Source organism: Ambystoma mexicanum, chromosome 1p (genome assembly GCF_040938575.1).
Source record: "Ambystoma mexicanum isolate Mex_15411 chromosome 1p, UKY_AmexF1_1, whole genome shotgun sequence".
Taxonomy (NCBI): Eukaryota; Metazoa; Chordata; class Amphibia; order Caudata; family Ambystomatidae; genus Ambystoma; species Ambystoma mexicanum.
Genome location: NC_090921.1, coordinates 144,297,418 through 144,317,454, shown reverse-complemented (window position 1 = coordinate 144,317,454; position 20,037 = coordinate 144,297,418). Strand labels below are relative to the sequence as shown.

The 20,037-nt window shown below is 53.1% G+C and overlaps 1 protein-coding gene across 4 annotated transcripts in view; it reads right to left on the bottom strand.

Moving 5' to 3' along the window:
* LOC138567244 (zinc finger and BTB domain-containing protein 4-like) overlaps window positions 1–20,037 on the bottom strand; it is a 288,787-nt gene that overhangs the window by 57,434 nt on the left and 211,316 nt on the right. The window contains exon 1 of one of the 4 annotated variants that reach the window (XM_069645276.1): window positions 12,708–12,828. The exons of the other annotated variants lie outside the window; for them this stretch is intronic. The gene's annotated coding sequence lies outside the window, so the exon portion shown is untranslated. Of the gene's footprint in view, window positions 1–12,707; window positions 12,829–20,037 lie in introns of those variants that run through there. 4 annotated transcript variants of the gene reach the window in all.

Sequence of the window (20,037 nt, the reverse complement as noted above, 5' to 3'; positions counted from 1 at the left end):
TATCAGCGTCTCATACGAGATCCTATGCTTCTTCCCCGTCCAGAGAATCACAGCAAAGTTCGTCTCAACTCTAAGAAAAATGACCTGGGCACCGGCGTTGGCAAAATTTGAAACAGGAACAAGAACTTGGGGAGGATTACCATTTTTACTGAATTGAGGCACGCCATCCACGAAAATCCCAATCCCGCACACCTCTCAATGTCCCTTCTGACTGCCGACCAAAGGGGGAGAAAGTTGCTAGCAAACAAAGCTCCAGGGCACTGAGTCAACTGAATCCCCAAATAGTGAAACGTATCCCTCTGTAACTTGAAAGGGAGACCCGGCAAAAATTCCTCCTCAACTTCCCTGCTATGAACGCAACTGATTTTACCTTGAAGCCTGACAGATTCCCGTACTGCTCCAGCCTGCGTAGCGCATGTGGTATCGACTAGGATGGTTCGGCCACATAGAGGAGCGTGTCGTCTACGAAGAGGCTTATCTTACAGTGCGTTTCCCCTACTATAACACCTTTAATCTCCCCGTTGTCCCTGACAGACGCCGCCCATGGTTCCATCACTAGCGCATATATGAGCGGGGACAGAGGGCAGCCCTGTCGTGTTCCCCTCCCTAGTGGAAACATCCCTGATTCCCTGCCATTGACTGCTATTCTTGACAAGGGTTTTGAGGATAGGGCTGATAGCCAGCCCAACCACCTCAGGCCCATTCCCAGTGATGAAGACTTCCCCCATAAAGGCCCAGCTTACCCTATTGAACGCCTTTTTGGCATCCAGGGATAGTAGGAGCGCCCCTTCCCCCCATACCGACCTTGAGCTTAGCACGTGGAGCGTTTTCCGCATTCTATCTGCTCCTTGCCTATTTAACACAAATCCGACCTGATCCGGATGGATCAGTCTGGGGAGGTGCCTTTCTAGCCGTGTTGCCAGAATCCTGGCAAAGACCTTAGCGTCCACATCTAAGGGGGAGATAGGCCTAAATGAGCCACAGTCTTCAGGGTTTTTCCCAGGTTTCGGTATCACCATTATCATGGCCTGAAGAAATGTTGAGTGTATTGTGTCTTGCCCCTTTAACTTTGCCATCGGTTCTGCCAATGAGGATAGGTACTGTTCATAAAAGTTGTCCGTAAAGCCATCTTCCCCCTGGGGCCTTCCCTGTTTTCAACCTTTGGATAGCCTCCACCACATCCTCCCCAGTTATATCCCTCTCTAAGGCCTCCCGCTCTGTTTCAGTGAGCCTAGGAAGGTTTTGCCCGGACAGATAGCTCTGCATTTCCACCACCAATTCCCCTTCCTGTTTTGTGTACAGTTCTTACCAGGTTACTCACAGTAGTGACCACCTTACTCCTAGTCCATAGTCCCCTTTCCTCCATACTTGTGGGACATCTCTCCGTCCTGTGGGACGGGACCGAGGCACTTTGTAAAAAGCATCCACATTTTTTTCAAGAATTTGTCCCTCCTCTCTTTCCTGCGCGGGGCCCGGCACGCGGCCGTAACCCCGCCCACCTTGGCTTCGCCCCACGCATCGCCCATCAGTCCTTTTCTATCGCCAGGTCAAAGACCCATTAGCAATAATAGGGGAACCTTTTTAGAGGGGACGCCGGGTGGGCGTATGGAGGAAAGGGGACTATGGACTAGGAGTAAGGTTGTCACTATGGTGAGTAACCTGGTAATACTCCTACGTCCCGCCCCCTTTCCTCCATACTTGTGGGAGATTCCCAAGCACTCCTTACAGGAACTACGGGTGGATGGAAATACCCCTTACTGAAATAGGTTCTTCAGCACAGCCTGACCAAACTGAGCATCAGCTCTTGAGCTCATGTCGAGACAGTAATGCTTACAGAAAGCAGTTGGGGAGGCCCAGGTAGCTGCCCTAGCGATGGACTCCCAGGGGACATATTTCTGAAAAGCAACCGCGGCTGCCTTGCCCCGCACCAGGTGTGCATGTATATCCTCAGGGGGTTTCAGCCCTTGGACGGTGAAAGATTCCGTGATGCAGGCGGAAATCCACCTAGAAATAGTTGCCTTAGACGCCGGCTTGCCCTGAGGGTTACCGAAGGTCACAAAGTTGAGAAGAACTCCGAAGCTCGGAAGTCCTGTCCAGGTAGAACTTAAGAGCTCTTCGGACATCAAGACAGTGTAGAACCCTTTCAGCCTCTGAGGCGGGGTTCAGAAAAAAGACCGGAAGGGAGATCGACTGATTTAGATGGAATTCGGTCACCACCTTTGGTAGAAAAGCCGGGTTTGTGCGAAGGACCTTGTGAAAGACCAAGAAAGGATGCTCCAACAACAATGCCTGGAGCTCACTCACTCTCCTTGCTGACGTAACGGCGACTAGAAAGGACATATTCCAAGACAAGTACTTGAGATCCACCGTAGCCATTGGTTCAAAGGGTTTGTGGCACAGCGCCATCAGGACTACATTTAGGTCCCATGGCGGGTGCGGAATACAAACCGAAGGGTAGAGGCGTGTAAAGCCAGCAAAATGCCTCTTCACCACTGGGTTAGTTAGAGAATAAGAACACAGGTCTGTAGAAAGGTAAGCGGAAACCGCTGAGAGATAAGTCCTGCATGACTGGACATGAACCTCTGACTCTGCTAGGGAGGACACGAAGGACAACACTGTCAATCGTGGCCACCCTCGGATCCAACTTCTTCTCCAAACACCAATGACAGAACCTGAGCCATTTACTCTTGTATTGAGATCTGGTCGAGGGTTTCCTGGCTGCCTGGATAATGCGCATGTTATCCGCAGACAAACTCAGATGCTCTAAAGACTTGAACTCAGGCACCATGCCGCCAAGCTGAGCGATTGTGGGTAGGGGTGCCACATCTGTTGTTCCCCTTGGTGAAGAAGATCGGGAGTTACTGGTAACCTGATCGGTGGGTACACCAACATGTGTTGAAGTTCTGAGAACCAAAACCTGGCCGGCCACCACGGGGCTATGAGTTGAAGGGAACAGTCCGCCGAGTTCTTCAACTTCCAAATTGCACGGTGAACTAGAGGCAGAGGCGGGAAGGCGTAAGCTCTCATGTTGTGCCATGGAATCTCGAGAGCATCCCCCAGAGAGGAGGCTCCCAGCCCCCCTCTGGAAGCATACTGAGGAAGCTTCTTATTCGCCGCCGTCGCAAAGAGGTCCACCTCCGGTGTGCCCCAGCGTGAGAAATCCATGAGAGGACCTCCGCCTTCAATTCCCACTCGTAGCTGGCCACTGTCCGCCGGCTGAGGGCATCCGCTGTGACATTCAGCTGACCCGGGATGTGCACTGCAAGCAGCCAGACACCATGAAGCACGGCCCACTCCCAAATCTGGATGGACAGGTCCACGATGTGGGGAGACCTTGTTCCCCCTTGTTTGTTGATGTAATACATTGACACCACATTGTCCGTTCTTATGCGGACCACCTTGTTGACGATGAGCGGTCTGAACGCCCTGAGCGCTAGGTAGATCGCCAGAAGCTCCAAATGATTTATGTGCAGGAGCTTGTCCTGAGGCGACCAGAGGTCCGAAACCTGAAGAAGATCTAATGTCGCACCCCACCCTAGAAGGGAGAAGTCCGTCGTGATCGTCACCCTGGGGACCGAGTCCTGAAACCCTGTGCCCCCAGACAGATTGCTGAGAGATGACCACCAATCCAGGTCCACTCTCATGGAATCCGGAATCATTATCTGCATGGAATCCGGATCCACTGCCTGACGCCATGAACTCCGGAGAGCCATCTGGGTCCGTCTCATCTCGAGACGAGCAAGAGGAAGAGCCAGCACGCATGAGGCCACGAGGCCCAGAAGCCTCTGGAACCACCAGGCCGACATGCTCTCCGACTGCGCAAACATCTGACACGTGGCTAACAGATCCGCCATCCTGTCCCCGGTCAGGTACACTCTGCAGTCGATCGTGTTCCAACGAAAACCCAGGAAAATCAGGTCCTGCGAGACCGTCATGGAAGATTTCTGCCAGTTCACCGACAGCCCGAGACGGAACAGGAGCTGAAGGAGAGACTGGCGATGGCCCGCTGCTGCTAGCGGACAATGGCTGCGTAAGAGCCAGTCGTCCAAATACGGATACACATGGATACCCTAGAGACGAAGATAGGCTGCGATCACCAACATCATCTTCGTAAAGACACGCGGTGCTGAGCTGAGACCAAAAGGAAGCACTCAAAACTGGAAGTGCTCATCTCCCAAAGAGAAGCAGAGATATCTCCTGTGTGGGTTCCAAATCAGGATATGCATGTATGCGTCCTGAAGATCCACAACGCTGAGCCAATCGCCCATCTGTAAGGAGGAGCGTATCTGGCTGGGCGTGATCATCTTGAATTTCTCTTGGGGTAGGAAAAGATTGAACTGGGAAAGGTCTAAGATGGTGCGCAGGCCAGCCTGGTTGGGTTTGGGCACCGTAAACAGCCGGGAGTAGAAGCCCTCCCCTCGCTCCCCAAGGGGAACGGGTTCCACAGCTCTGAGGTCCAGAAGTTTCTGAGCCTTGAGGGAGGGTGAGCCCGGCAGCTGAAAAGGAGGGTTGAGGGGTGGGGTAGGGGGTAAAGGTAAGCAGAAGCCCGCTCGAGCGACTGACAAGACCCATCTGTCTTCTGTGATGGTCTGCCACGCCTCCCAATGAGACGCAATGCGTCCTCCCACTGGGGTCTCGTGCGAGTGCTGAAAACCCTCATTTGGCAGGTTTATCGGTGGCGGTGCCACCTGAACCTGATGAGGAGGCTGAGGAGCGGGAGAAAAACCGCGTGCGTTGTTGTCTACGGTGGTTATTCCCCGCAGGAGTATCCACTCTGAGAGATTTGCGGTCGAGGAAGCCCCTAAAACCAGAGGAGGGTCGACTTTGCGACAACGGTCTCTGGGATTTGAAATGAGTTTTGACCAGAACAGACAATGATTTAGCAGTCTGAGTGCTATCCTTGGTCTTGGTGAGCTCTACATCAGTAGAATGAAAAAGCTCCTTACCATCGAATGGAAGGTTCAACACCTTGTCTTGCACTTCCTTAGAAAATTTAGTGGCATGCAGCCACGCCTGCCGTGAGGTATCAACCCCAAGCATCAGGCCCCGAGCCGAGGTGTCTACGTGGTGAGCCGCAGCCTCCAGGAGATCCTGGGCCAAGACCCTGGCATCGGAAAGTCATCCTTTGAAGTCTTCCAACTTCTCGACCGGGATGTGCTCCTCAAACTCCGACAGTCCTTTCCACATCTGCATTTTAGCTCCCGCCAATATCACCTCAGCGTTGGCCTGCCTGAGCTGCAAAGCCGAGTTGGCAAAGATTTTCCTCCCTAGGGAGTCCAGGAGCTTGTCCTCCTTTCCCAAGACCTGAGTAGCCGTCGTGGAAGAGGATGCTGCAGGTCTGTATTGCAACGTAGCCCGCAGCCACAACTGTGGAGGAGGGAGGCGGACAATACGACAGGGCCATCTCTTCCGAAGAATGCAGCCTGTACCTCGCGTCAATCTTCTTATTGACAAAAAGTCCCGAGTGTGGCTTTTCCCAGACTCTTCGGACCTCAGCCAGAACGTCCTTCTGCAGGAACAGGCCGGTACGCTCCAAGGGAGACAGGGTGAACGCCCCTGAAAGAACGCCCTCCTGCAGAGCGGGTGCCTCGGGCACCGGAACATCTAAGAAACTCATCATGTCCAGTATCCGGTCATGAAAGGCTCTGATAGAGCGGGGAAGGTCCTCGTTGTCCTGATCGCCTTGAGGGTCATCTAACAGGTCAGGATCCTGCTGAGCCGTGTCAGGCACTGCCTTGTCTACTGGGGACAATGGAGGCACAGGCGGAAGAGCCGGGGGAGGCACCACAGGCAAGGGAGGCGCCGGCGGAACCACCGGAGGAACGGGTGGAGCCGGAAGTGCAGGTGGACATATCTCCTTGAAAAGCCCTTTGAAATATTCCCTCATGGGGTTGGTGCGCATAAGCGCTTGAAAAGTACCGAAAAAAGCATCCTCTGGAGATTGCTTCGGAACCTCAGGAGGCCTCTCATGGGGTGGACAAATCCAGGAACGTAACGGGGAAGGGTGCCACACCGGCCCCTCTACCGACGTATCCACATAAATTAAAGGGGCCGCCCCCGCGGGCAACGAAACATTGTGCGGAAGAGGCATCCGGGTGTTCCAATCATAAACTGGCCAGTAAGGATGCGCACAAGGGACCTTAGGTTCACCCAAGGAACTGTGCCCTAGACCAGAGGCCGATGGCGTAGTTGTAGGGGTAGCACCTAAAATGGCCGCTGTGGTCGTGGCGGGAACGGGCGCCATTTTGTCCTCATCTGAGGGGAACTGCGACATGTGAGGAAGTGAGGCAGGGGTCCCCGTCGATGGATCAGGGGTCTTAATCTTAGCCTTAACATAAGGAACCTCGGACAAGCCGATACTATGAGTCCTGGAATGTTTTTGTGACATACCAACCGCAAAATTAGCCTTCGAAGGAAGGACCTCAGCACTGTCTGTAAAAGAAGAACTTTGCTTCTTTGCCCCCTCAACCGATCTGGTATCACCACAAGAGCGGGAACGGTGTGCTTTCACCGACAAAGCCTTGTCCGGCCTCTCAGAACTGCTGGTAGCTTTAGCCTCTGAACGAGGGACCTCATACCTAGGCCCGGTAACAGCCTTATCTGCACGGGCCTTGAACATCTGTTCGGTAACAACCAGCCCAGCCAAGGCCTCGGGGTGCACCCCGGTCTTGTTTTTGAGGGAAGCCGACAGAGCGGCCTCAGAGCGAGCTCCGGTACCCCACGATTCAGTAGAACTGGGTCTACAAACAGCTCCCACAGGAGGGGCCTCAGAGCGTAATCTGGTGTTCACAGGCCCCTTACGAAGACCCTCAGAGAAAACTCCGGTAGAATTATTAGGCCCAACGGCACCTCAGGGCGAACCCCGGTGACAGAGCGATCAACGCCCCTCCCGGACCGAGAGGAACCCGGAAAGGTATCCCCCGGCCGGGGTGCTCTAAAAAGTAAAGAACTTACCGGGCGTTTCTTCTTCTCGTCGATGAATGCCTGAAAATGCGAAGGAGGAGTTTGTCAGAACACCTCCTCCCACCGTTCCAACCGACGTTGAAGTGCCCGGACCGACAGGGAGTCACAGTAAAAACAGGAGTCCCAACGGTGTTCCGGACCCAAACACTAAACAAAGAGGATGGGGATCCGCCGTCGCGAAGCGACGGTGACACGATGAACAATCTGGAAAGTCTAATTTGAAAGACATAGACAGACTAGTAAACGAACGCTAGCGAGAGCCAGAGAGGAAAAAAGGGAAGAAAATCTTCGGAGGATGCAAGTGCGTCCGGCACCGATCGAGCGGAGAAAAGGACCGATGGGCGATGCGCGGGGCGGAGCCGAGGTGGGCAGGGTTACGGCCGCGTGCCAGGCCCTGAGCAGGAAAGAGAGGAGGGACACATTTTTGAAAAAAAATTGGATGCTTTTTATAAAGTGCTCAGGACGGAGAGATGTCCCACAAGTATGGAGGAAAGGGGACGGGACGTACGAGTATTTATAGAAACTCGCAAAGCATTCTGTTACCTCAGCCCCCCGTGTCCGTCTCCTCCCGCCCAAGTCACGTACACCTTCAACCCTCCTTACAGTCCTACAGCCTCTTGCCCTGTGTGCAAGCAGAGTCCCCACCATGTCCCCCCTTTCATAGTATCTTTGCCTGGTATACCTCATCTTCTTGGCCGCCTCCCCAATAAGGACTGTGTGCAGTGCCTGTCTCTTGCCTCTCATCTCCCCTAGGAGAGCCTCCCTATCTACCTCCCTCCAGTTGAGTTGCGACCGCATTGCTCTCAGTTCTTTATGAAGGTTACTCTCAATCAATGCCCTTTTCGCGTTTCCTACGGGAGCTTCCGCACCGAGCAGGCCACGCAAGGTATCCTTCGCTGCCTCCCATACCATCATCAGGTCGGTCTACCCATTATCATTGGTCTCGAAATAGGCCCGTATTTCCTTTCTCAGAAACTCCCTAAATACCTGGTCCCTGAGCAGAGTGTCATTACACCGCCACCTACAGTTCCCCAAGGCCTTGGGCAACCTACAGTCCACCGCTGCCAGATCATGATCTGACCATGTGACAGCCTCCACAGTTGGCACCTGATCTCCCCATCACCCTCCTCTGATAAAAGCAAGAGGTCTATTCTCGTATATGATTGATGTGGGCGGGGGGGGGGAGAATGTATAGCTCCTGGGGTCCGGCCATGACCTGTACCATACGTCAACCAGAGTAGTGCTCTTGTAGGAGGTCCCACATGGCCAGATTGTCCTTTGTAGCCCCTCTCGTCCCCGTTCTTTGCTGACCACCAATCCAGCTGGGGGTCCACTATGAAGTTGAAGTTCCCACCTAGAACCATGGTTCTCTCTGCCCATTCTTCCAATAACATGAACACGTGGCGTATGAACTGCATCTGGCCAACATTGGGTGTATAGAGGGTGGCCAATGTGATCCGCATTCCCTCGCAAGTGCCCTTTATTCCTAGGAATCTGCCTCCAAAGCCTCTCTTGATCGCAATATCCATAAGATGGAACGATTTGCCCAGGAGTATACCCACCCCCTCTTTTTTGGAGGATTTATGTGAAGCCCAGACGTTTCTGCCTATTTCTTTCCCCTTTATCAGTGACTCCGCACCCCGCCGGTAGTGTGTCTCTTGCAAAAAGAGGATCACCAGATTCTGTTTGCGGAACTTGTTGCTAGTAAGGGACCGTTTATTCTGAGAGTTTAAGCCCTTGACGTTCAGCGTGCCAACTCGTCCCTCTACCATCACCTCTCCTCACCCTGCATCCTGGATACCCCGTGCGTCCTGCTGGGTACGAAGCCGTCCTTAGTTTAAGAATATGTGACATACCCTGTATATTGACACCAATCCCCCCATTCCGTCCACACCACCCTTTCCTTTGAGGCGTCCGTCCACACCTCCAGAATGACTGGGCTTGGTCGATGAACCAACAGGGACTCATCCCCTGCCATGGGATGTATATCTAACAGGATTTTCTCATCCTTCATCTCCAAGTTGGATCGAAACATATGGTGTGTCCCAATAGCCTCGGGTCACGGTCCCCAAACTCTTCCCTCCAAAGTCCCCATGTCCCCTTCATTGAACAAACTCAAAATACCATCAGAGCATCATGCAAAGCACAACAGGCGAAACTACAAACAAAATATCACCAGTCCAACGCTGCTGGCAACGACAAGGGGGAGTGAACAGGTCAACAGCGGCCATTTACTAGGTCATTTTACTCCCCCAGGCTATCCGAGGGGTCCGCTGAGGGAGTGCAGAAGTGTAGCACACCTATGAGGCATTTTCATTTCACTTCAGGTGTCCCCCAAAGGCAGCAGGGGGATGTTTAACTTTCTGGAATTTCCGGACCCCTCTTGCCCTGTTTTCCCCTGGTTGAATCCGGGCCTCTCGGTCCAGGGCTGGATCTGGTTCTCCATTGCCCCGATTGACTGAGGGGCCATCACGACCACCAACCAAGTCCTCCGTAACTCTCTGGATGTCCTCGTCAGCCACCAGATGGTGTCTCTCCCCATCCAATTCAAAAGCCAGATAAAATGGGTGCCCTCAGCAGTATCTAACCCCTTTCTCTTGTAGCCATTTGGTGAAGGCTCCACATTTTTTCCTTATCAGCAATGTAAGGGCAGAAAGGTCATGGAAAATGGCCACTTTGGAGTCTCTGTATTGTATTTCCCGAAGGTCCTTCGCCTTCTCAAGAATCCTGGAATTGTCTCTGTAGTAATGCAGAGGTGCCAACATCGAACGGGAGCCCCTCACTGCCCTCCCAGCCCGGTAGACTGTCTATCATGACCCCTTCTCCAACGTCCGCCCTCAGGGCAATCTTTATTATGTCCTGCACCTTACCTTCCAGGCTGAACGGGGTCTCACCCTCAGCCCCCACTAGCCCGAAGACATGTAGATTGTTTCTTCTCTCGCGGTTCTCCATGTCATCTACTTTGAGGCAGAGCTCCTCCTCTCGGCGTTGCATTTCCATAAACCTTGCCTCCATCTGTGTCTCCAGGAGCCTGGTAGATGATTGGTTGGCCTCGACCCTGTCCATTCTGTCCACCAGAGTAGTTACTTTGGTCGTGAGATCAGCGAGCTTAATCCCCAGGTCCATTCTCATCCCCCTTATCTCCCCAAGGATGGTCTGGATGTCACCTTTTATGGAGCCCAATTCCATTGGGGTTTCAGAGGCGCTTCCGAGCTCCATCCTAGCACTTTCTGCCTGGAACTGATACTTAGCTAAGGCCCCCTTCCAGCTCATGGATTGGCCAATTCCCAAGGCTCCCAAATTCTCCAGATGATTGTGGTACGTTTCCAGTGCCCCAAAGGTCTGCTTCCAGAGGGTACCCCACTCTCCCCTGTCCGTGGTTGCCAGGAAGTAATAGCGCAGTTCCAGTAGGCCAAGAGCGTATCTCTCCAAGTCCGAGCTAGTGATCCCAGGGGGTCAGGCCTGACTATCAGCAGGGCAAGGGGGGGCTCCTAATATGGCCTTGTATGGTTTCTGTGCCACAAGGCTTTCAGCCGTAACGTCTACTACACAGAGCAGTAACCCCACTTATTTCCTGTCTTCCCGTCTAGTGGCCCAATCTTCTCTGTCAGCCGATGGGGGAGTAGCCTCCAGTCCTGTTGGGTGGGCCCAGTGTGCTGGAACCTTCCTCTCCCCGTCAGGGGTGTATCATCCTGTTGGGGTCAGTGTCTCATTGCAATGGGGTCCAGGCCCAATGTGCGGGCGTTGTCTGGGGGGGTCAGGGGCGGCTTACTGGGTACATTGCAGATCGTAATGCATGTCCTGTGGATCCCATGCTGGGGTTCTCCCCTTGATAGTTCCTATCACTGTTCACCTCCTGCACTCCTGTTGTGGCTGAGCGCAATTCCCCCGACTAGGAGCTCCTTTCAGTCCATGTAGCTCTGGGTTCCACGTGGCTTCTCCTGTGGTTCTTCAGGCAGCAGGGCATCAGGGGCACTGGTCTTCACTCTCTCCTCCGTCTCACTGTACTTCAGTATGGGTAAAGTGGCCCCTATGGACATTTAGTGCTCTTGAGAATAGGGGTCCCCTCAAGGTCGTCTGCTCAGGCAGCCTTTCCCTCCATAGGGCTTCCCCAATGTGCCAGGCGTGTGTCCACTCCCCCCGGCAACAGCCACCCTCTGGCAGTCAAATAGCCCCCTCGCCTTACGAGAGCTGTTATCCTAGTCCGCTCTTCTCCGCATGTGTTGCCCCAGGGCGCCCTCCTGCGTCGGCCCGGGCTGGGGGAAGAATGCTGAGGGAGCGGGTGAGAGGTCGCCTTGGAGCTGTGGCCAGGTCTCTGACACTCCTCACGCTCCAGCGAGGTGCCAGAGGACCTACTGTCAGTGCGGCATATGATTGTTGCCGCGGACGCGCTCCTGTGTCTGCCCAAGACAGATAGTCAACACTTCTGGGTGGGGGGGTGCCTTGTAGCAGTAAATGGCTCACCCGTAGCCTCCCTTCGTCCAACAGAATGTTGCCGGTCCTGCTCCCAGGAAGTCGCCACGAACACGGCTTGGTCCGTTACTTTGCTCCTTGTCGTTGCTCCTCTCCGGGATGAGAGGTGGCAGTCTCTGCCCAGTCCCTCTGTCACGAAGAGCGTGGGAGAGGCTGAGGGGTGTCGGCAGGGTCAGGATGGTCCCACCAGGCATGGGAAGGTTCGTAGGTGCTTAGGTGCTCAGGCACACCCCCTGACTTTGGGGTTTCCACTGCCCGTGAAGCTCTATACGGGTGGCAGTGCTGCACTTTGTTCTCTTCTTTCAGTGGGGAAGCCAGATGTTCCCGCATTGGCGGGTGTTGCCTCCAAGAAGGCGCCACGTTTGCAGCCTCATCCGTTGCTCCGTTCCTCATCGCTGCCCCTCACTGGGCTGGGAGGCAGCAACCTCTGCTCCGTCCCTCTGCCGCATAGAGTGTGGATGAGGCAGAAGGGTGCCGGCTGGGTCTGAATCATTTCCCCAGGTGTGTGTAGGTTCGTGGGTGTCTGGGCGACCCCTGATTATGGCGCTTCAGCTGCCCGTGCGTGTCTGTGCAGGTGGCACTGCTTCACGTTGCCCCTCTCCTCCAGTGGGAAAGCCGGATGGTCCCGCTCTCCACCCTGGCCTCGTGTACAACAGCTGTGGGGAGGGGAGGACGCGCTCCGACTCCCGGTGGCCGTTCTAAGCTCAGGAGGCACCTCCAGGCTCTGGCGTTACACCCTTAGACAACTCTTCGGTTCCGCTCTAAGAATATCACCACATGGTGCGGAATAGAGCCCTTTCTCCTCGTTTTCTCCACAGGTTTCCCGGGGCTGGGTGAGGAGCTAACAGTTCAGGTAGCCATCTTGCCTGCGCCCCATGGTGGCCTCCCAACTTTCTCTATTTCATCGATATCAAAGGCTTTCGACTGTACATAGGATTTTGCTTGACCCGTCGTTTTACCACTTCGATTCACATTTATTTGTCCATTTTCAAATGATCTCCCTCTGCCGGCCTCAAATCAAATGTATCTACTTTCGTCACTTCTCAGCTGGATACCTTACAGATACCTTCGATTGGGCACCCATGCTGTGCCGGACCACTCTGTCAAAAGGTATTGTAGTTTGCTTTAAAGGTCAATCACTCATCAGCAGTTCACTTCAATTACGTCTCATACGCATTTTGACAATGTTCGCTCCAGCAGTCGCCACACAATGTTGCTGCTTGCAACCTTGGATTTAACAGAGTGGTCTTGTCTCGGTCTCCCCAACTCACCGGCTGTGTTGCTCTTATTGATGCTGCTTTGTTCTTGGAGCCATGGTCGGAACCACGGCGGCTGGTAATCTGCCCCGCCTTCATTGTTGGTGCGGGAGGGACCCGGGTATCTCCGACACACAGTGCAGGATTCTTCAGCCTGGTTTCCTGGTTTTACGCTTTCTATTCTCCAGGTCTCTGGAAAGTAATGATGTTTCTTTCTTTGGTTAGGCCGTTACATGACAAAAGTAGCTGCCTAAGAGTTTCAGTAATGATATTCAAAAGATGAGAAACAGGGATGACCCAACAGAGTGATCCAAAACAGAGGCACATGAAGACTGGATACCACCACCACGTCTAGAGGATAGAGGGGGGTGAGAATGACTGGGCAGACGAAAGCGCAGCAGGAATTACACTATTGGACAGAATCAGCCATTTTTCTGTAAGGCGAAGTAAGTCTTAAGTTACTTACCTGTAACTGTATTTCTCCAGCATTGGTATCTTTCATAGATTCACATGCTTGAATATTCCCCGTCATCAGACTGGGAATCCTCTGATTAAAATAATTATTAAAAATGTTTTACTATACATCCATTATTACATAGAGAATGCATGTAAATACCCCATTATGGCCTATGAGCCATTCCATTGTGTAGTCCCTCCACCTTACTTTGGTTCTTTATAGCCCCAACCAATGAGGTGGTAGGGCTTAAGCACCGCCCCAGACAGCCATCTTCAGATTTTGAACCGTAGGAACTACAGTATGATGGGTGCTGAGTGTAGGAGCAGCCTTTCAGGTGAGGCGGGTGGGCGCATGTGAATCTATGAAAGATACCAATGCTGGAGAAATACAGTTACAGGTAAATAGACTGCTTTTATGCATGGGTTCGAATGGGGGGCCCATGAGTTTAGCTAGCACCACATTAAGGTCCCACCCTGGTGGTGGGTTTGAAATTGGAGGGTGAAGTCACTTTACTCCTTCCATGAAGGCTTTAACCACTGGACCTTTCCACCACGACACCTTGTTATGGGAGGTGGTGTATGCTGACAGAGCTGCCAGATGTACCTTCAGTGAGTTAAAAACTAGTCCTGCATCCAGCAGGTGGAGCATGTATGTAACAATAGTTGAAGGAGTGCAATCAACTGGGTTGATTTGTCTATTCTGGCACCAGATAACAAATCTCTTCCACTTGTCAAAGTAGCAGTGCCTCGTGTTAGGCTTCCTAGATTCTTTTAGGATGTCCATACATCTTTGAGGTAAATTTAGATGTCCAAACTCTATGACCTCAGGAGCCATGCTGCTAGGTTCATTGAGCTGGGTAGAGGATGTACTGTTTGACCTTGATGCTGGGACAGTATGTTGTACCAGCCCAGGAGTTTGATGGGGTCGCACGTCGCTAGTCTCCGTAAGTGTGGGAACCACAGTTGTCTTGCCCACATGGGAGCAACTAGGACAAGCGTCATCGATTCCCTGTTCATCTTGTTCACCACCTTCCTGATGAGAGGAGTTGGTGGAAAAGCATATGCAAGCATTCCTGACCAGTTCATCCACAGGGCGTTTCCCTGGGATCCTGGTTGTGGGAATCTGGATGCGAATCTTGGGCATTGTCTGTTTTCGCTTGTGGCGAATAGGTCTATGGTGGGGGGACACCAGTGAGAGAAGAGATCTTCTACGATTTCTCTGTGTAGACACCATTCGTGCTACTCTGGGAGGGGATCTCTGCTTATTGCATCTGCTAGAGAATTGAGATCCCCTGGAACATGTTGCGATGACAGGAAGATGTTCCGTTTGAGTGCCCATGTCCACATTTCTGGGCAGGTTTGGACAGATTTGGCGAACAAGTCCCCCCCTGCTTGTTTATGTAAAACATGGCTGTAGTGCAGTCCGTCTGGATCTGCACTGACAGATTCAGCAAGTAGGGTTCGAACGCTTGAAGCGCTCTGAATACTGCCAGAAGCTCTAGCAGGTTGATGTGATTCTTGGCCACTGAGTGAGACCAGAGCCCCTGAGCTGTGTGGTGGAGGAGGTGAGCTCCCCACCCTGTCAGGCATGCATCGGTTGTGTCTACCGCCTGTATCTCGGGATCGTAAAAGGGTTTCCCCTTGGACAGATTTTCTCTTGTCCACCAGTGAAGGCTTTGTACCAGTGTTGGCGAAACGACCACTAGATCGTCCCACTGACCACTTGCCTGAGACCACTGTTTCGCCAACCATTCCTGCATGGGACGCATGCGCAGGCGCGCGTGGGGGACCAGGTAAATACATCACGCCATCATGCCTAGCAAACGCATTGCTTTGCATACCGTTATCTGACGACCGGCCTGATATTGAGGAATTTGCAGTAGTATATTCCGAATTCTCTCCTCTGATGGAAACGTCAACCCCTGTTGTGTGTCTAGGATAGCTCATAGGAACTGTTTGGAGGTGCTTGGCACCAGACTTGACTTTTTCTCGTTTATTGAGAAACCCAATTCGAAGAGGTCGATTGCTCTTTGAATGTTCGTTCTGCAAATCGCTGGGGTTTCCCCCGTGATGAGCCAGTCGTCCAGGTAAGGGTTCACCGGGATTGTCTCCCTGCATAGGTGTGCTGCCGCCACCGCCAGTACCTTGGTGAATACCCTTGGAGCCGAGGCTATTCCGAAGGGCAGTACCTTGAACTGGTAGTGCCGACTGTCCAACTTGAAGCGCAAGTACTTTCTTTGCGCTGGGAACATGGAAATATGAAAATAGGCATCTTTCATGTCCAATGTTGCCATGTAGTCCCCCTTTTTTAGGAGGGGGATTACCTCTTGGAGAGTAGTCATGCAAAACTTTTGGGGCTTGACATATTTGTTTACAGGCCGTAAGTCTAATACTGGGCGCATTGTTAAATCTTTCTTTGGTACAAGGAAGTAAGTTGAATAAATACCCTTGTTTACCTGGTGTCCCGGGACGAGTTTGATTGCGTCCTTTGCTAGCAGATTGACGATCTCCTCGAGGAGGATTCTTTGGTGGTCTAGAGAATGTGTTCTTTGTCGTGGAGGGTGGTTTCGGGGACGCTCTAAGGGTTCTATGCAGTATCCTGCGCACACTGTGGACAGCACCCATCTGTCTGATGCGATCACTTCCCAACCTTGGGTGAAGTTGGAAATGCGTCCCCCTACTGGGGTTGCGTGAGAAGGGACCCTGAACTGAGCGTCACTGCTTTGGTGGAGGCGTGCCGCCTCCCTTGCTGGGGCTGCCTCTGCCTTTACCACGACCTCTCCTATTACCTCTGCCGTATCCCTGGGTAGACTGTTGGTTGTTGTTCCACTGTGTACCCTGCCCCTGGGAATAGTTAGTTCCTCTCTGGGAATTTTGGCCGCGTGGGCGACGAAAATTACTATTCCCTCTCTGGTTGGGGGGTTTATTGGTTAACTGGCCAAGGGATTTGAGTGTCTCGTATTCGTCCTTGGCATTTTTCAGTGCGTCCTCGACCGCCTTCCCAAACAACAGATCAGCTTCCACCGGTTTGTCAAACAATGATGCCTGAGTTTCTGTCTTAAAACCAGACTGCCATAACCACGCGTGTCTCTTCATAACAGTACCTTCTGCTATCAATCTGCCTGCGTTGTCCGCGGCGTCGAAGGTTGCTTTCAAAATGCAACCAGACACGGCTCTACCCTCTGCGGAAATCCGAGCTAATTGGCCCTTTAACGGTTCAGGAGCAGAGGCTATGAGAGCCGCGACTTCTTCCCACTGATGGCAGTTGTAGCTGGCCAACAGGGTGGTGGAGTTAGCAATCCTTGCTTGATAGGCGGACGTTGAGGCTACCTTCCTGCCGAAACCGTATAGTTTTTTGCTCTCCTTGTCGGGAGGAGCTTCTGGCGAAGACAAGGGTGTTCCAGCCCTCTTACGAGTGTTGGTAACAACTAGGGAGTCTGGCTTCAGATGTCCTCTTATATAGAGAGGGTCAGACTGAGCTGCCCTGAAAAGTTTTTCAACCCTGGGATTGACTGCTCTGGTGAGGTTTGGGTTCACCAGGGACGGATCTATTCTCCGCTGAATGGATTTAAGGATAGGGATGGTCTGGGCAACCGGCCTCCTTTCTCCCACTAACTCTTCTGCGAAGTCCCTTTCCTCCTGTACACCGTGGGTGTCAATGTGAAAATGTTCTGCTGCGCGAGCGAGAACCTCATTTAGGAGGGGCTGGTTATCGACCGGGGAGTCGGTAACCGGGGCTTCGTTCTCTACCGGGGAATCCACTCTGTATGTTTCCGGGTCATCCCCTTCTTCTTCCTGGTCCTCATCATCCCCATAGTATCCCGTCCCGGTTTGCTCTTCTATCATATCAAACTCTTGGTCTCCACCAAAGGAAGCCTCTCCTTGATACCGAGAGTATGGTGTTACGTAAGGTTGTACCTCGAAGGGTTCAGACCTCATTGGGGTTTCAAACCGAGCCTTCTTACTCGGGGGGATAGGATCAGTAGAGCCTGAGGGTGTGGCCCCTTGTGGATCATACGAGAGGAAATGTTCAGGATTTTTATCATAAAAATCAGCCAAGGAAGACATTCTTGACATGACCCTATCTATGTCTTCACTGGACCATTTTTTGGAACTGGGAATGACTTTCTCAGCAAGTCTATGGGATCTATGATATGATATGATATGATATGGTATTTGTAACGCCCCTATACACAAGTGTTTCAAGGCGCGACGAGGCAGGGAGGGGGGAAACAAGGGGAAGACAGACAAACGATCCTACTAGGCCAGGTGTCATTCAGATCGCGCAAGTGCAGAGGTAAGGGGAAAAGGAGAAAGTGCAGGGGGAGGAGGTGGGGGGAAAGTGCAGTACAAGGTAAGTAGCGTAATAAAATAATAAATAATAATAAAAGGGCCAGCTGGTGGCAAGTGCGAGGTAAGTGCAGAGCAAGTGCTGGGAAGGGGGCTGTAGGGATGCAGTGACAGTCCCACAGTGCAGGGGGAGCCAGGGAGGCAGTGCAAGTGGAGAGTGGCTGGGCCCTGGACCGAGGTCGCTGAGAGTGGCCCAGATGCAGGTTTAGTGCAAACTTCAGTGGGGAGTTTAGCAGGTTTAGCAGGGGAGAGGGAGAGAGAAGGCAGAAGCGAAGAGGAAGGTTTTGAGGTGCTTCCGGAACCGGAGATGGTTCTCCTCAAGTTTCAGGGAGGCACGAAGGCTGTTCCAGAGGGAGGCCCCTGCTGCGGAGAGAGATCTACCCCCAGCTCGTTGCTTCGAGAAGCGGCTGACCATGAGGGAGTTGGAGACGGATGAGCGAAGGGCTCGTGAAGGCAGATATTTAGGAAGAGAGAGTTGAAGGTATTGTGGCCCCAGGCCCCAGAAGGCCTTGTGGACAATGCAGAGGGTTTTGAACTTAATCCTCGCAGCCACTGGGAGCCAGTGAAGAGATTTCAGTCCTGGAGAGATACGGTCCCTGGGCTTGAGGCCAAGGACAAGTCTCGCAGTTCTGTTCTGGATAAGTTGCAGAGGGCGGAGAGTGGAGGCAGGCAGATTAAGATAGAGGCTGTTACAGTAGTCCAGCCTTGAGAGAACCAGGGCTCGGGAGACAGTGAGCTTCTGGGGGAAGGAGAGGAAGGGAAGAATACCTCTGAGGAGGTGCAGCTGGTAGTGTGACTTCTTAGAGACGTCAGAAATATGAGGAGAGAAGGAGAGTGTGGAGTCGAAGATGACCCCGAGGTTTTTAGCTTTGCAGGTAGGGGCAGGAAGAGGGCCAAGGGAGGCCGGCCAGAGAGCTGCAGGAAAGGAGGGAGTGGGTGTGCCGATGAGTAGAATCTCAGTCTTACTGGCGTTAAGGCAGAGGTCATTGGCGGCACACCATTCCTGGATAGCAGACAGACAGTCGGAGATGAGGGAAGGAGAGGAGGAGGCCGAGGGTAGCCTGAAAATGAGCTGGGTATCGTCCGCATAGCACTGAAAGTGGGGGCAGAGAGCAGCGATGCGGTGGGCAAGGAGTGCCAGATACTGATTGAAAAGCCAGGGAGAGAGGTTGGATCCCTGGGGGACACCACAGGTGGAGAAAAAGATGTCAGAGAGGAAGGAGCCCATTTGGACCTGGGAGGGTCGACCGGAAAGGAAAGAGGTCAGCCATGCCAGAGCCTGACCAGTGATACCCAGGTTATCACGGAGACGGTTGAGCAGGATGGCATGGTTGACAGTGTCAAAGGCAGAGGAGAGATCGAGCAGAATGAGAACACAGGGAGTGTTGGAATCGAGGTTCAGGAGCAGGTCCTCACGGATGTTCAGGAGAGCAGTTTCCGTGCTTCTGGCCGCTCTGAAGCCGGATTGATGGTCATGAAGATTACCAACATATTCAGCATGGAGGTTAAGCTGGGAGATGGCCAGTTTCTCCAGGAGCTTGCCCAGGAAGGGAGTAATGGAGATTGGGCGATAGTTGGCCGGGCAGGAGGGGTCGGAAGAGGGTTTCTTGAGGAGGGGGTGCACAAGGGAGTGCTTGAGGGGGGATGGGAAGACTCCAGAGGCGAATGAGTGGTTGCAAAAGTCAGCTAGGGCAGGAGCCAGGGAGTCGATGTGGTCCTTGATGGTTTTGGAGGAACAGGGGTGAACCTGTTTAGACGAGGTTTTCATAGATCGGACTTGTCTGGAAACCTCATCAGCAGAAAAAGGTGGAAAAGCAGAGAAGGAGGGCGGAGGGGCGGCTGCAAGAGAGCAAGAGGAAGAGCAGGGAAGAGAGGGAGGGAGGTGAGAAGTAATGGAGATTGGGCGATAGTTGGCCGGGCAGGAGGGGTCGGAAGAGGGTTTCTTGAGGAGGGGGTGCACAAGGGAGTGCTTGAGGGGGGATGGGAAGACTCCAGAGGCGAATGAGTGGTTGCAAAAGTCAGCTAGGGCAGGAGCCAGGGAGTCGATGTGGTCCTTGATGGTTTTGGAGGAACAGGGGTGAACCTGTTTAGACGAGGTTTCCTGAGTAGCCTTGCTGGTTGTGGACCTATCAGCAGACCTGGACTTGTCTGTCTGTTTAGGGGGGTTGGGTTGTCTCACAGGTGTGGAAGAATGTACAGGTAGTTTCTTCTGCTGTTTTCCCCCCTCCCCGTGCGTAGAAAAATGTTTTCCCTGTCCCTTAGTGGCTCTGGAGTTCTTCGACGCCTGGCGTCGACGATCGGGAGAGGTGTCCCTGTCCTTCGAGCGTGGGGCCTCGCTGGTTTTAATTGCGGGCTCGGCCTCCTGGAGCGTGGCCTGGGGGTGGAAGTCGTCTTCGTCTTCCGACGATCGAACTTCTGTTAGCCTAGGGAGCGAGGCACTCTTGGCAAGAGTGGATGATTGCCTGGCGTCATGCGGCGATCTCGATCGAGAGTGCCCAGAGGACACCGAGTCGGACCGTTCTGTCTGTGCCTCTTTCCG